Below are 15,502 nucleotides of genomic sequence, written 5' to 3' on the forward strand. Positions count from 1 at the left end.
CTTAAATGCACGATTTACACTGATGTCGAGTGGCTGCAAATACTTTGGGCCATCTGCTTTTCTTCCCTCTGAAAGCTTTTGTTGTCTTTCTGCACTGAGTCAGTTCCTCATGCTGCTGTTTCCAACATCTTATCATTGACTCATTAAGGCCAAGCTCCCATGCAGCAGCTCTATTTCCTTTTCCAACAGCCAGATTTATCGCCTTCAACTTGAAAGCTGCATCATATGCATTTCTCCGTGTCTTTACCAGGATGAGGGTGACAAAATTACTACCGTAATCAGAATGATGGGAAGTTTGAGCGCGCTCGATTTACGTCACATTATGTGACGGTGCTCAGTTCTTTGGCGGCATGAATCTTGTGAAAGGGGGAAAAATCCATAAATTAGCCGAGTCATTGTATAAACCGCGAGGTTCAAAGTGTGGGAATAAAGTAGCGGCTTATAGTCCGGAAATTACGGTAATACAAAACAAGAAACCACGATCAACGCACAAACATAACACAGAAACAATGACGCCTCAGGAAGTAACCAAAGGGAGTGACATATATATATAGGGCAGGTAATCAAGGAAGTGATTGAGTCCAGGTGAGTCTGATGACGTGCAGGTGTGCGTAATGATGGTGACAGGTGTGCACCACAACGAGCAGCCTGGTAACCTAGAGGCCGGAGAGGGAGCACACGTGACAGTACCAGCCCCAGCCGCAGGACGCCGACCAAAATGACGATCCCGGGGTACAAGTGCGGACCGGTCACCTCTGCAGAGGTGCAGGAAACCCGTAAATCTGTCTGAGATGCAGGAACATGGCAACCTAGTGTGTATAACTGGCGGTACCCCCTACCCGGCACGTTCGGCTCCAGCCGCAGGACGCCAACCCAAGGGACGATCCGTGGGATCAGGAGCGGAGCGAACCGGTCAGGAGCGAACCTGTCGCCGGCTAGGAGGCGTGGACCTGACAGACCGGCTGAGGCAGGGCAGTCTGGCGATACGGTTGAGGCATGAGAGACTGACGTGCCAGTGCAAGCAGGTAAGCCTGGCGATCCAGCCGAGGCAGGGAAGCCTGTATCGGCTCCCGGACACAACGTCATTCCAACCTAACCAAAAAAAAAACACTCCCTGATGCTTCCCTTAGGTGAGGCGTCATTCTTTAACGAGTGCACTGGGAGTTGGGAAGCAAGTTCAGGGAGTGAGTGTTTTAATAAATAAACGTAACATAATACAAAACAAGGAACAACGCACAGACATGACACAGAAACAATGATGCCTGGGGAAGCAACCAAAGGGAGTGACATACAGTGGCTGGGTCTTTTAATGAAATAAATTCATAAAAAATCCTACAACGTGATTTTCTGGATTTTTTCTCTCATTTTGTCTGTCATAGTTGAAGTGTCCCTATGATGAAAATTACAGGCCTCTCTCATCTTTTTAAGTGGGTGAACTTGCACAATTGGTGGCTGACTAAATACTTTTTTGCCCCACGGTATATAGGGCAGGTAATCAATGAAGGGATGGAGTCCAGGTTAGGTTGTGATACAGCCGGTTGTCTTCTCTGCCTATTCCAACTACTTGCTACTGAACTGCTTTAATTCTGAAATTCAGAAAGGCATTCATCCGTATATCCATTTAAATTTGAAATCCGGTTTGTTCTCAATGGGTTGCTTCAATTGGTGGACAATTGAGATGGACAATTTTGTAGGGTATCATTTATTCATAAGTATTTATTGATATGGGTGGTGCACAGAAAGAGATATGAGCACATGCAGGCCAAAGCATTGATGTGGCCAAAAAAGTCCACACTTTTCATTTGTGTTGTTATCTGTTGACAGATCTGGTACTCTACCAATGGGATCAGTCGGGACTCAGGTTTGCAGAGATCGTGATCCCATACATTGTCCAGAGCACAGGAGATATTATAACTCTAGCTGCCACTCAGACAATCTTAAAAACAACTAAAAGCTAACTTTAACACTCACCACCTTGTTTAGCAAAATGCTGAGAGTTGCCAGCTTCATTGCAGGTGAGTGAATAGGCTACACCTGTGAAGAACCAGTAATTCTAACAGGTATTGAGCTCAGTGTCATATCGTGCCACTCTCTGAAGTCACTGGAAAGCAAACCACTTATTCTTCTCATCTAAAAACATGCATTTTCCTCTTTCTGGGTACTGAGGCTAGGCTGTAGATATACCATGCAAGCTTTCACAAACTTCAAAAGCATCTCCACAATATGTTATCAGCTTAGAGAAGTCTTTTGTGGAAATTGATTACTAATCTCCTGTCACGACTCCGACCGAAGGTGGCTCCCCTTCCCGTTCAGGGGGGCACTCGGCGACGGCCTACTAGCTGCCACTGATTCTTTTCTCCCCCGTCTTATGTGTTTATTGATTACACCTGTTTTGAGTTTGTTGTAATTAGTTGGGCTTTATTAGTCAGCCGGCCCGTCCATTTCTTTATGTGGGATTGATTATGGTAACCCTGGGGTTTGATACAGACAAACGTGTTGTATGTTCGTGTATAGTGCTGGACTGTTTCCGTTCCCCGTGTCTGGGGCATTTTGTTTTGAGCACCCAGTGTTTAGTGGGGTGGCCGTGGTTCACCGTGCGTGCATTAAAAGAGCACTATATTGAACTCTGTTTTCCTGCGCCTGACTTCACACTCACGACACCCAGTACCTTACATCTCCTCTATAAACATTTTCCTGGTGAATTCTCCATGTAAAGAAATTTACCAGGAATTCGAAACGAGGTGTGCAAGTTAAAACCACTCTGCCGCATCGGTTGCCCTGTGGGAGTGAACAGTTATGTAGTCCTCAACACTGTGGCAAGTGTGATTACTGCTGGGATAACAATCACCTGAGGATACCTCTTTTTGCGTCACTCTCTTGGGGTTTTATGTGTGAGCCCAGAAGCTGAGTGTAACACTGCAAACCATGAGCGCGTCTTTGATGCATGATGCTGAAGTAATGGAAAACACAAAAGTGATAAAATAGTGTCTCTAAGGAAGCAATTCAAACCATCCTAGATGTCATAATAGCTAGTTTTGCAAACAGCAAGCTGGTGGAGAAAGCCATTCTCCTTTTCCTGTTGCTTCTTCTTGTAGCCTGATTGGTGCACTAAGGACCTACAGTGGTTGTGATTTAGCATCACTCCCCCTTTGAAGGAATGTAAAACACATTTTTTGATCTGCTCCAAATAAGCAGGATGAGAGGAAGCTACTAGCTGCCAGGTAGCTCACTGCCTTCAAACACAGCTGCGACCCAGAGTACTCAGCTCCTCAGAAGGGGGCCTCTCACCTAGGAGCCCCTCACCCCATCACTAGCCGTCAATCACAGCCACTGCTCCACCTACACCTCCAGCCAGTGCTGCTGACATCTGGTCACTAAATACAACGACAGCATCAGGGTGATAAAGCATATTATAAATTGTGTGGTTTGAGCCCTGAAGGCTTGGTTGGCTGACAGCCGTGGTATATCAGAAACATTTATTTTTACGGTTCTAATTATGTTGGTAACCAGTTTATAATAGCAATAAGGCACCTTGGGGGTTTGTGGTATATGACCAATCTACCACGGCTAAGGGCTGTATCCAAGCACTCCGCATTGCGTGGTGCAAAAAAAACAGCCCTTAGCTGTGGTACATTGGCCATACACCACACCCCCTCAGGCCTTATTGCTTATACATAGCATGTTGGGGGATTGAATTTAGTTTCCATTGATTAAAGCTAGAATCCTTAATTGCTAAATCCATTTTTATACTACTTAATGTATGATATGAACACATTGATTCTTGCCTCGTGAGTTTAGTTTAACTGTCGTACCCAATTAGAATCCAAAATATAAGCTTTCTTTACTCCAATGTTTGTAAACAAAATACATGTAAACAAACACCGTATAGCAAAACATGGTTAACACTATCATTTTTATATAATGGATGGTCAGTCCTTGTACCCATAGTTCTTTCTTTAAATTTGAGAGTGGTTACATGTTTCCAGGCCCATCTTTCAGCTTTGTACCAAAACAGAGGCGGCATGACTGCTTTGTTATTGTTTCAAATGCGGACTCTAGCTTTAGGGACATAGAATGAGTCAGAGTGTGAAACCTGAACCGGAAAGATTTGTTTTAATAGAGTCCCATGTACCATCGATCTCTCTCACGTCACCAGAACAGTAGGGCAAACTGTGGGTGCACAACATGAAGAGCCCTATTACATGTAGATATCTATATCGAGACAAACAGCTGCTACAGATGTCAGATCTTAATTTGAGACAGTTTGCTACAGCAGGAAAATAATCCTGCAGCAACTGGAAATGTGAATTATTATGTGGATTATAATGAATTAATTGATACATTTTTTTGCCATGGAAAATCAAGTCTGAAATTTCAAAGTGGAAATCACAAACTTCAGAAGCCTTTTTCAACCTCAAATACACTACACGTTTTACATTTCCTGCAACCATATATACCTTATACAACGGTATCAGGAAACAGCCATGGGACAGTTTTTCCAAACCGTCAATTTCGTTAAATTCACCTTGGAAGTTGTTCAATACATTCTAACATTTGTAGCTTCTTTTTGTAGCTACTTTAAGAAAATACCTGCAGTTCATTAGGAGATACATTTGATGAAATAAAAAATAAAAAGTCTGTTACATTTATTTTACATTATGAAGCTTAACATATTTACCCAGAACAGTTGAGCCAGTCATGTTGTTTTTTGTAAATAGCACAATGGGATAAAGCAGGAGCAGGTTAATCTTGCATTTTAACTGGGGAAAAGTAGACTGGCTACACCAAGAAAGTACCAGAGAAAAGTAGCTACACATCAGTCAGAGCACAATATGCTGATTGAATGCGCGGTTGTGAATTCTCATCCAGTGGAGAAGTGCAACTGAAACACAAAATTAGTCTGATGTTGAACATTTTAGATCTGTGTTTACAAAACGTAGAAAGATATTTCATACGCCTTTTATATTTTTTTCCTGTGTGAAAAATGCTGAATTCTACAATAACGCGACCCCTAGGTTTAATTTGCTAGTTATTTAAATAAGTGTCTGAATTAATAAGGTGACGGGGCATCATACTGTGTTTGCTTTCTGTTGGGTTTTATCATTCTGGTAATAGACGCCCAATTGTTTTTTGCCCCCTTGTGTACTAAACCGGTAATATCGTAAATCCCGAAATGAGAAAAGGATGGTATGAAAATCTGGATAACGGTCAACCTTAATTGAAGGAAAGTTCTCCGGCAGTAGGATGATCAAATTAAGATCCTACATCTGGAATGGGTTCAGGTGGTGTATGTCTATTTGTCAATAACAGCTGGTGTGCGATGTCTAATATTATGGAAGTCTTGAGGTATTGCTCTCCTGAGGTAGAGTACATCATGATAAGCTGTAGAACACACTATCTACCAAGAGTTTTAATCAATATTTTTCGTAGCCATCTATTTCCCACCACAAACTGATGCTGGCACTAAGACCACACTCAATGAGCTGCATAAGCAAACAAGAAAATACTCACCCAGAAGCGGCACTCCTAGTGGCAAGGAATTTTAATGCAGGCAAACTTAAATCTGTTTCATCTTATTTCTACCAGCATGTCAAATGTGCAACTACAGGAAAAAAACTCTAGACCACCTTTACTCCACACACAGAGACGCATACAAAGCTTTCCCTAGCCCTCCATTTGGCAAATCTGACCATAATTCTATCCACCTGATTCTTGCTTACAAGCAAAAACTAAAGCAGGAAATACCAGTGACTCGCTCAATACGAAGTGGGCAGAGGATGCGGATGCTACGTTACAGGAAAGTTTTGCTACAACAGACCGGAATATGTTCCGGGATTCATCCAATGGCATTGAGGAGTATACCATCTCAGTCACCGGTTTCATCAATAACTGCATCGACGACGTCATCTCCACAGTGACCGTACGCACATATCCCAACCAGAAGCCATGGATTACAGGCAATATCCGCACCGAGCTAAAGCCTAGAGCTGCCGCTTTCAAGGAGCGGGACACAAATCCAGACTCTTATAAGAAATTCCACTATGCCCTCAGACAAACCATCAAATATATGACCAAGATTGAATCCTGCTACACTGGCTCTGACGCTCGTCGGATGTGTCAGATGTGTCAGGCCTGCAAACTTTTACAGATTACAAAAGGAATCCCAGACGCGAGCTGTCCAGTGACACGAGCCAACCAGACAAGCTACATTTATTTTATGCTCGTTTCGAGGCAAGCGTGAAAGCACCAGCTGTTCCGGACTTCTGTGTGATCACGCTCTCCGTAGCCGATGTGAGCAAGACATTTAAACAAGTCCACCTTCACAAGGCAGAGGGGCCAGATGGATTAGCAAGACATGTATTCAGAGCATGCGCGGACCAACTGGCAAGTGTCTTTACTGACATTTTCAACATCCCCCTAACCGAGTCTGTAATACCTACATGTTTCAAGCAGACCACCATAGTCTCAGTGCCCAAGAAAGCAAAGGTAACTGGACTAAATGACTACTGCCTAGTAGCATTCACGTCGGTAACCGTGAAATGCTTTGTAAGGCTAGTCATGGCTCACATCAACACCATCATCCCGGAAACCCTAGACCCACTCCAAATAGCATACCGCCGCAACACTTACACAGATAATGCAATCTCAATCGCACTCCACACTGCCCTTTCCCACCTGGACAAAAGGAACACCTACGTGAGAATGCTGTTCATTGACTTTAGTTCTAGGACCCTGGGAAAAATACCTCCCTCTGCAACTGGATCCTAGAATTTCTGACAGGCCGCCCCAGGTGGTAAGGGTAGGCAACAACACATCTGCTACACTGATCCTCAACACCGTCAGTAGAGGATGCATGGTTTCTCTTTAAAAGTGCTTTCTTACCATCTTAAATAAGCATGCCCCATTCAAAAAATGTAGAACTAAGAACAGATATAGCCCTTGGTTCACCACAGACTTGACTGCCCTTGACCAGCACAAAAACATCCTATGGCATTAGCATTGAATAGCCCCCGTGAAATACAACTTTTAACCAGAAGGGGACTAGGGTTCCAATTTGGGAACAACCCCCCCCCACGTTCAGCTGGAAGGTGGCGCATGGAACGCAAAAATATTCCTAAAAATATTTAACCTCCACACATTAACAAGTCCAATGGCTCAAATGAAAGATAAGGTGTTTATCTACCCAGCAAGTCAGATTTCTAAAATGTTTTACGGTGAAAACATAGCACATATTTATGTCAAACCACCACCGAAGACACAGCTAATTTGCATAGCCAAGTTGAAAAAAATATGCAATCAACAAACGCAGGATTAAAAGAAAAATAATGCACTAACCTTTTGAAATCTTCATCAGATGACAGTAATATAACATGTTACACAGTACATTTATGTTTTTTTCAATAATATGCTATATATATCCATAAATCACTGTTTACAATGATGCATCGTTCAAAAAAATGCTACTCAAATGTCCTGAGAAATGACGATAGCTCCGGCAGATAACGTCAGCTAACAAGGAATACACATCATAAACTTTGACTAAATATGCATGTTCTACATATATATAGTTAGATACACTTCTTCTGAATGCAATCGCTATGTTACATTTATTTTTAACGTTACAGGTTTCGTTCACTAGGCTATACTATGAGTCGGCGCTCAAAAAGTAGCATTATGGCTCCTCTATCTTGGAGTCCACACAAACCCACATTTACCACATAAATATTCCCTTACCTTTGCTGTTCTTCCATCAGAAGACCTGGAAGGAATTATACTTACCAAAAACAGCGTTTAGTTTTGCAGTCTGTGTCTTTCGGTTCTCAAACACGACACATTTCGGTTGAAATGTAGCCAAAAGTCAAGTGGATGCGCACCAAAACGTCAAACTTACATATTATATGTCGACTAAACTTATCAAACTAAGTTCATAATCAAGCTTTAACATGTTATAAAGGTGTACAGCAATCATGAGGACGAACAGAAACGCATGCATTGTATAATCGATCTTGGAAAAAAGACAGGACCGGAGCAGAGCGCGCATAAAAGTGACCTGTTTTTTCGCGTGACCGAAAGGTTTCGGCCCGCCAAAACTCTCGTGAGCGCGTGATTCTCACAATGAGAAGCCCCATTGAAAGCTGAGATCGCGCTGAAGACAGAGAGACTGTTCACAGACCTGTAAGTGCTTGGGGAGGGTGGGGGCGATGACGTCAAAGTTGGGCCAACTTTTCTGATGACAAGAGAGCGTTTGGGAGAATGACTGACCTGAGAGTTCTGCTTTACATACAGACATAATTTAAACGGTTTTAGAAGCTTTAGATTGTTTTCTATTCAATAATATTTTTTATTTGCATATATTAGCAACTTTTGACCAAAAAATATATGTTGACTATGGGCACGCAATTACTCCAGCGGGGGCAGTAGACAGCCCTATCCCCAACAGGTTTTAAGGGAAGTCAGGAACGCTAAGGCTAGCTTTTTCAAACAGAAACTTGCATCCTGTAGCACTAATTCCAACTCATTTTGGGACACTGTAAAGTCCATGGAGAATAAGAGCACCTCCTCCCAGCTGCCCACTGCACTGAGGCTAGGATACACTGTCACCAAAGATAAATCTACGATAATCGATCATTTCAGTAAGCATTTTCTTCGGCTGGCCATGCTTTCCACCTGGCTACCCCTACCCCGGCCAACAGCTCAGCACCCCCTTTTACACCACATTTTACACCACATTACAGCATGCAGATGAGACTGTTTTCTCTGTGCTGGTTTCTGTTAATTAGTTTGGGGGAGGAGAGTATACCTAGGCCTGCACACACTCACGCATACTGTAACGGTTTTCTAGGTGTGGTGAAGGAGTGTCGGACCAAAACGCAGCGTGTAGATTACGATTCATGTTTAATGAAAAAACACACGTAAACACGAATCAATACAAAAAAAAACAATAAACGTAACGAAAACCGAAACAGCCTAAACTGGTGCAAACTAACAGCAGATAGTTACAAGGACACTAAGGACAATCACTCATGACAAACTCAAAGAATATGGCTGCCTAAATATGGTTCCCAATCAGAGACAACGATAAACACCTGCCTCTGATTGAGAACCACTCCAGACAGCCATAGACGTTGCTAGATCACCCCACTAGCTACAGTCCCAATATATACACACCAAAACACACCACAATACAAAAACCCCATGCCACACCCTGGCCTGACCCAATACATAAAGATAAACACAAAATACTTTGACCAGGGCGTGACAGAACCCCCCCCTAAGGTGCGGACTCCCAAACGCACCTCAAAACAATAGGGAGGGTCTGGGTGGGCGTCTGTCCATGGTGGCGGCTCCGGCGCGGGACATGGACCCCACTCAGTCAATTTCTCAGTCCCTTCTCCTCGCGTCCCCGGATAGTCCACCCTCGCCGCCGACCATGGCCTAGTAGTCCTCACCCAGAACCCCACTGGACTGAGGAGCAGATCGGGACTGAAGGACAGCTCGGGACTGAGGCAGCTTGGGAGTGAGGGGAAGCTCGGGAGTGAGAGAAAGCTCGGGAGTGAGAGACAGCTCGGGAGTGAGAGAAAGCTCGGGAGTGAGAGAAAGCTCGGGAGTGAGAGAAAGCTCGGGAGTGAGAGAAAGCTCGGGAGTGAGAGGAAGCTCAGGAGTGAGAGGAAGCTCAGGAGTGAGAGGAAGCTCAGGAGTGAGAGGAAGCTCAGGAGTGAGAGGAAGCTCAGGCAGGTTGATGGATCTACCAGATCCTGGCTGGCTGGTGGTTCCGGCAGATCCTGGCTGACTGGCGGATCCTGGCTGACTGGCAGATCCTGGCCGACTGGCAGATCCTGGCCGACTGGAAGTTCTGGCAGATCCTGGCAGACTGGCGGATCCTGGCAGACTGGCGGATCCTGGCAGACTGGCGGATCCTGGCAGACTGGCAGATCCTGGCCGACTGGCACTTCTGGCGGATCCTGGCAGACTGGCACTTCTGGCGGATCCTGGCAGACTGGTGGATCCTGGCAGACTGACAGCTCCTTGCAGACTGACAGCTCCTTGCAGACTGGCATCTCTGGCTGCTTCATGCAGACTGACAGCTCTGACTGCTCCATGCAGGCTGGCAGCACCTTGCAGACTGGCAGCTCCTTGCAGACTGACAGCTCTGGCTGCTCCATGCAGACTGACAGCTCTGGCTGCTCCATGTAGACTGGCAGCTCTGGCTGCTCCATGCAGGCTGACAGCTCTGGCTGCGCTGAACAGACAGGAGACTCCAGCAGCGCTGTAGAGGAAGAAGGCTCTAGCTGCGCTGAACAGGCAGGAGACTCCGGTAGCGCAGGAGAGGAGAAAGGCTCTGGCTGCGCTGAATAGGCAGGAGACTCCGGCAGTGCTGGAGAGGAGGAAGGCTCTGATAGCGCTAGACAGGCGGGAGACTCCGGCAGCGCTGGAGAGGCGAGGCGCACTGTAGGCACAGGATGGGCTAGACCGTGAAGGCGTACTGGAGATCTTGAGAGCAGTGCTGGCACAGGACGTGTATGGCTAGGGATGTGCACAGGAGGCCTGGTGCGTGAGGCTGGCACCAACTTCACCAGCCGACTAACACGCACCTCAGGACGATTATGGAGTACTAACTCAGGTGCCATCAAATCCCCGACACGTTCCGTCGGGCGAATTCCATGCAAAAAGCACCAACACAGCAACTCCCTCATTTCTCTCTCCTCCAATTTCCCCATTAACTCCTTCACAGTCTCTGCTTCGCTCACCTCCAACACCGGCTCTGGTTCTGGTCTCCTCCTTGGCTCCTCACGATAAACAGGGAGAGTTGGCTCAGGTCTGACTCCTGACTCTGCCACACTCTCCCTGAGCCTCCCCCCAAGACATTTTTGGGGCTGACTCTCAGGCTTCCTTCCGAGTCGCCGTGCTGCCTCCTCATACCGGCGCCTCTCCGCTCTCGCCGCCTCCAGTTCTGCCTTTGGGCGGCGATATTCTCCAGGCTGAGCCCAGGGTCCTTTACCATCCAGGATTTCCTCCCATGTCCAGAAATCCTTATTGCGCATCTCCTCTTTGGGCTGCTCCTGCCTGTTGACACGTTGCTTGGTCCGTTTACGGTGGGTGATTCTGTAACGGTTTTCTAGGTGTGGTGAAGGAGAGTCGGACCAAACCGCAGCGTGTAGATTACGATTCATGTTTAATGAAAAAACACACGTAAACACGAATCAATACCAAAAAACGTAACGAAAACCGAAACAGCCTAAACTGGTGCAAACTAACAGCAGATAGTTACAAGGACACTAAGGACAATCACCCACGACAAACTCAAAGAATATGGCTGCCTAAATATGGTTCCCAATCAGAGACAACGATAAACACCTGCCTCTGATTGAGAACCACTCTAGACAGCCATAGACTTTGCTAGATCACCCCACTAGCTACAATCCCAATATATACACACCAAAACCCCAAGACAGAACACACCACAATACAAAAACCCCATGCCACACCCTGGCCTGACCCAATACATAAAGATAAACACAAAATACTTCGACCAGGGCGTAACACATACACAGTGACTGGGGACGGGGTCTCACTTCTCGGCCTTTCTGCTCAAGGGAAATTAAGATATGATTGTGGATGGGAAAGGCAGGGAGGAGGGCATGACACAAGGGGTGTTGTTGTGCTGTAAACAGTGACTATTATGGGATTTGCACTAGTGATGCGCAAGGGATGATTCATAACACAGAGTCCCCGAGGTTAAATCCGTGGGGCAGGCTGGTTTTGTGTTTTTTTTAATTGGGTATAAAAGGTGGGTGGATGGTGGATGGGCGGGTTGAATTAAGAGAAAACAATACCTAAACAAATCTATACATTTATATTTCTTGTGCAATTCATAACTATAGGCTACATAGAGGTTTTTCTTTCATAATTTTTATCTGGCAGTGTGTAAGACTACGCTTTAGGGCCTAACTGTATGTTCGCCGACAGAAACCTAAGACGGTGGATAAATTATGAAAGTTCACTCAGGCGTGTACCATTTTTAAAAATCGACTTAAAGCGTTGGGTCTCCCATAAACCACGTTTCCATCCACGGTTTTTATGCTGAGTATAATCATACCCTATAAAAAAAATAACGAAAACTGTGATGGAAAGAGGACGTTTCGGTACAATTTTATAAATGTCAAAATAACAATACAAAAAGATAATGGTGCGATATTTTTGTGTTGCGTAAATATTGATATAACTATCACTATACTACCAAGTCAATTTAGAGTCACACGATATGTGTGTGTGGTCCTCCCACTACAATTTGGGAAACCATGCCGATTTAGGCGGATTAAATAAATTATGATGAACTTACATTTACATTACATTTAAGTCATTTAGCAGACGCTCTTATCCAGAGCGACTTACAAATTGGTGCATACACCTTATGACATCCAGTGGAACAGAAGGATTACTTACCCTATCCTAGGTATTCCTTGAAGAGGTGGGGTTTCAGGTGTCTCCGGAAGGTGGTGATTGACTCCGCTGTCCTGGCGTCGTGAGGGAGTTTGTTCCACCATTCGGGGGCCAGAACTTCATATGGTGGTGAAAGTGCACAGTGATGAGCTTGAGGCTGCTTTCCAATAAATATTGCTGACATTTATGTTTTGTTTTGTCTTTGTTTTAGTATGGTCAGGGCGTGAGTTGGGGTTGGCAGTCTATGTTTTTTTTCTATGTTGGTTTCTGTGTTCGGCCTAGTATGGTTCTTAATCAGAGGCAGGTGTCGTTAGTTGTCTCTGATTGAGAATCATCCTTTGGTAGCCTTTTTCCACCTGTGTTGCGTGGGTGTTTATTTTCTGTCTTTGTGTATGTCGCCAGACAGGACTGTTTCGGTTTTCCTTCGTTCACTTTATTGTTTTTTGTATTTCAGTGTTCAGTTGGATTCATTAAATATTACATCATGAACACTTACCAAGCTGCAAATTGGTCCTCCGATCCTTATCGCTACGAGATCTGTTACAGTGATAATATCTGCAAAATACTAAATGTATATGGAAGCAATAAAATGTGCTAGCTAGCTGGCTACAACAGTGTAGTCACTAGTAGCAACAATCTCAAACCAACCTATGGCCATAGCAAAACATGTAAAAGTTTGTCGTGTCGTGTAACTCGTCACCGGCCTGAATCTAATCCAATCTGGAGCCTTTCAGTCTACATCTGTTAAGCATAGAATCAGCTTCCAAACGAGATTACGTTATTTCTCGAGCAATAAATAAATGAGGGATGATGACAATCGTTGATCCTGTTTTTCTGTTAGGCAAAGTGCACAGTTTGGTGCCAGACTAATCCCCAAGGTCATGAATGGATACCTACCAGAAGGAGCAAAGGTGGGTCCAGCAATGTGATTGCAATGGTTTTAGCGACCTCCACAAATCTTTTCATTCACTGTTGACTTGCTATTTCCACAACTTGTCAGGCAAGACCTGACAAGTACTCTTGTGACACCTCCTCAGTTGTTTCAAAGGCTCCCTTGACTCCTGTGAAAAGGACTCACCATCATGAGGCCTCTGATAGTTAGTCATTACTCCTTTAAAAGTTAAGTCACACCTGGCAGGCTGCTGCAACATTCTGTGGCATGTTATGTATTTGTAAGCCATTTTTTTCTGTTTCTGCGAGATAGCACTAGTTTGACCGCAAGAGGGAATCTTTGAGAAGCATTTAATAGTCTTCCAGATTGGCATTACCAGAGAATTTAAAACCTTTTTTGTAATACATAATATATGGGATTGATCTTAAAACCTTTCTGGGATAGGGGGCAGTATTTTCACGTCCGGATGAAAACCGTGCCCAAAGTAAACTGCCTGCTACCCAGGCCCAGAAACTAGGATATGCATATTATTAGATGTAGATGTGGATAGAAAAAACTCTGAAGTCTCTAAAACGGTTTGAATAATGTCTGTGAGTATAACAGAACTGATTGGGCAGGCGAGCACAATCCATCCAGGGATTTTTTTTTTGAGTTCAATCTGTTTTCCATTAGATTTCTATGGCAAGCCCGTTTTAATAGAAATATGCTTGCAGTTCCTATTGCTTCCACTAGATGTCAACAGTCGTTAAAAATTGGTTGATGTTTTTCCTTTGAGGAATGAAGAAGAAGCCCTTTCTATTTCTGGGTGTATAGCCAAGTGGACTGTTTTGTTTGGGGCGTGTGACCTTGAGCTCGCTCCACTTTCATTTTATCCGCTATTGAACACAGTTTAAACCGTCTTAAATTTTATTGATTATTTACGTTTTAAAATGATCAGTTTCTCTGGTTTGACTATTTATAGGTATGTGTTTGGGTAAAATTTTCATTTTATCCAAACACATACCTATAAATAGTAAAACCAGAGAAACTGATCATTTTGCAGTGGTCTCTTAATGTTTCCCAGAGCTGTATACATAGATCTGTTGTGACATATATTGCATTATTTTATGGCTGGTTATGACACCTACATCAGAGTGTCAAAACCCACAATGCCTACCACTGTAGTTATTTTATGACTGTTTATGACACCTACACAAGCTACCACACAAGTCAAAACATTCCATTACACCATAACTTACTTGTCAACAGTCTGTTTGTGTTATATAACATTTTCTGATTAATTGCGCACACATGGACGCCAGACAAGCACCTACCACGATGGTCTGTTTCTGATGACTGGGATGAATGCAGGAGCAGATTTCAGGAGCAGGACACCCTATTTTTGACTGATGACTAATATAAGGGCATGCACGTGATAGGCCTATCTGACTTATATGATTATGACGGTCATAAAGGGTATTTTCTACAAGTTATTTAAAATATGATGAAAACAACAACTACAAAGGGAAAAAAGACATTTGAATAAATGTGGGTTTTGCCACTATGCAATATATGTCACAACAGGTGTAAATGGGTAATGACAGTCATGACAGTGTTATGGCCCTATTATGACAGGTTATGAAATTATAACATGGTTCTGACGGTGTCAAGTAAAGTGTTACGCTATTTCACAAGTAGTTATGTGTAAAGTTTTCTCCCCCACAAAAATAATTTACATTGGGATAATACAGTAGATACAAATCTAATTCTATTTTCCTCCATAGAAGATAAGTATTTGGTACATCTGGTTGAATATTTGGTACATTTGGTGGATACATTAGATACGAATAAAAATGAAAGCGCTGGGCTTATGTAAATCTCTCTTGGTATAAATTTACAGATTATCTCATTGCTCGTCCATTAAATTTTAAAAAACACTTACACTTGACTTTATCTCCATTCTGCCGTATGATGAATAGTTGTGGCAAGGAGTTACACTACATGATGCAACATTAAACACTCACAAGGAGATTTGTAAATGGTTTCTGTCTTTCTATCACAGTGGATGAGATAGCGAATGACGGTAACGACTGTATGTTGTTTTCCCAGTCATGATGATCATAAAATATGCCAGTTGTTAGTAGCTAAACTAATATGTTAGCTAGTTCCATATGTCATCCAATCAGCATA

Source organism: Oncorhynchus keta, chromosome 21 (genome assembly GCF_023373465.1).
Source record: "Oncorhynchus keta strain PuntledgeMale-10-30-2019 chromosome 21, Oket_V2, whole genome shotgun sequence".
NCBI lineage: Eukaryota > Metazoa > Chordata > Actinopteri > Salmoniformes > Salmonidae > Oncorhynchus > Oncorhynchus keta.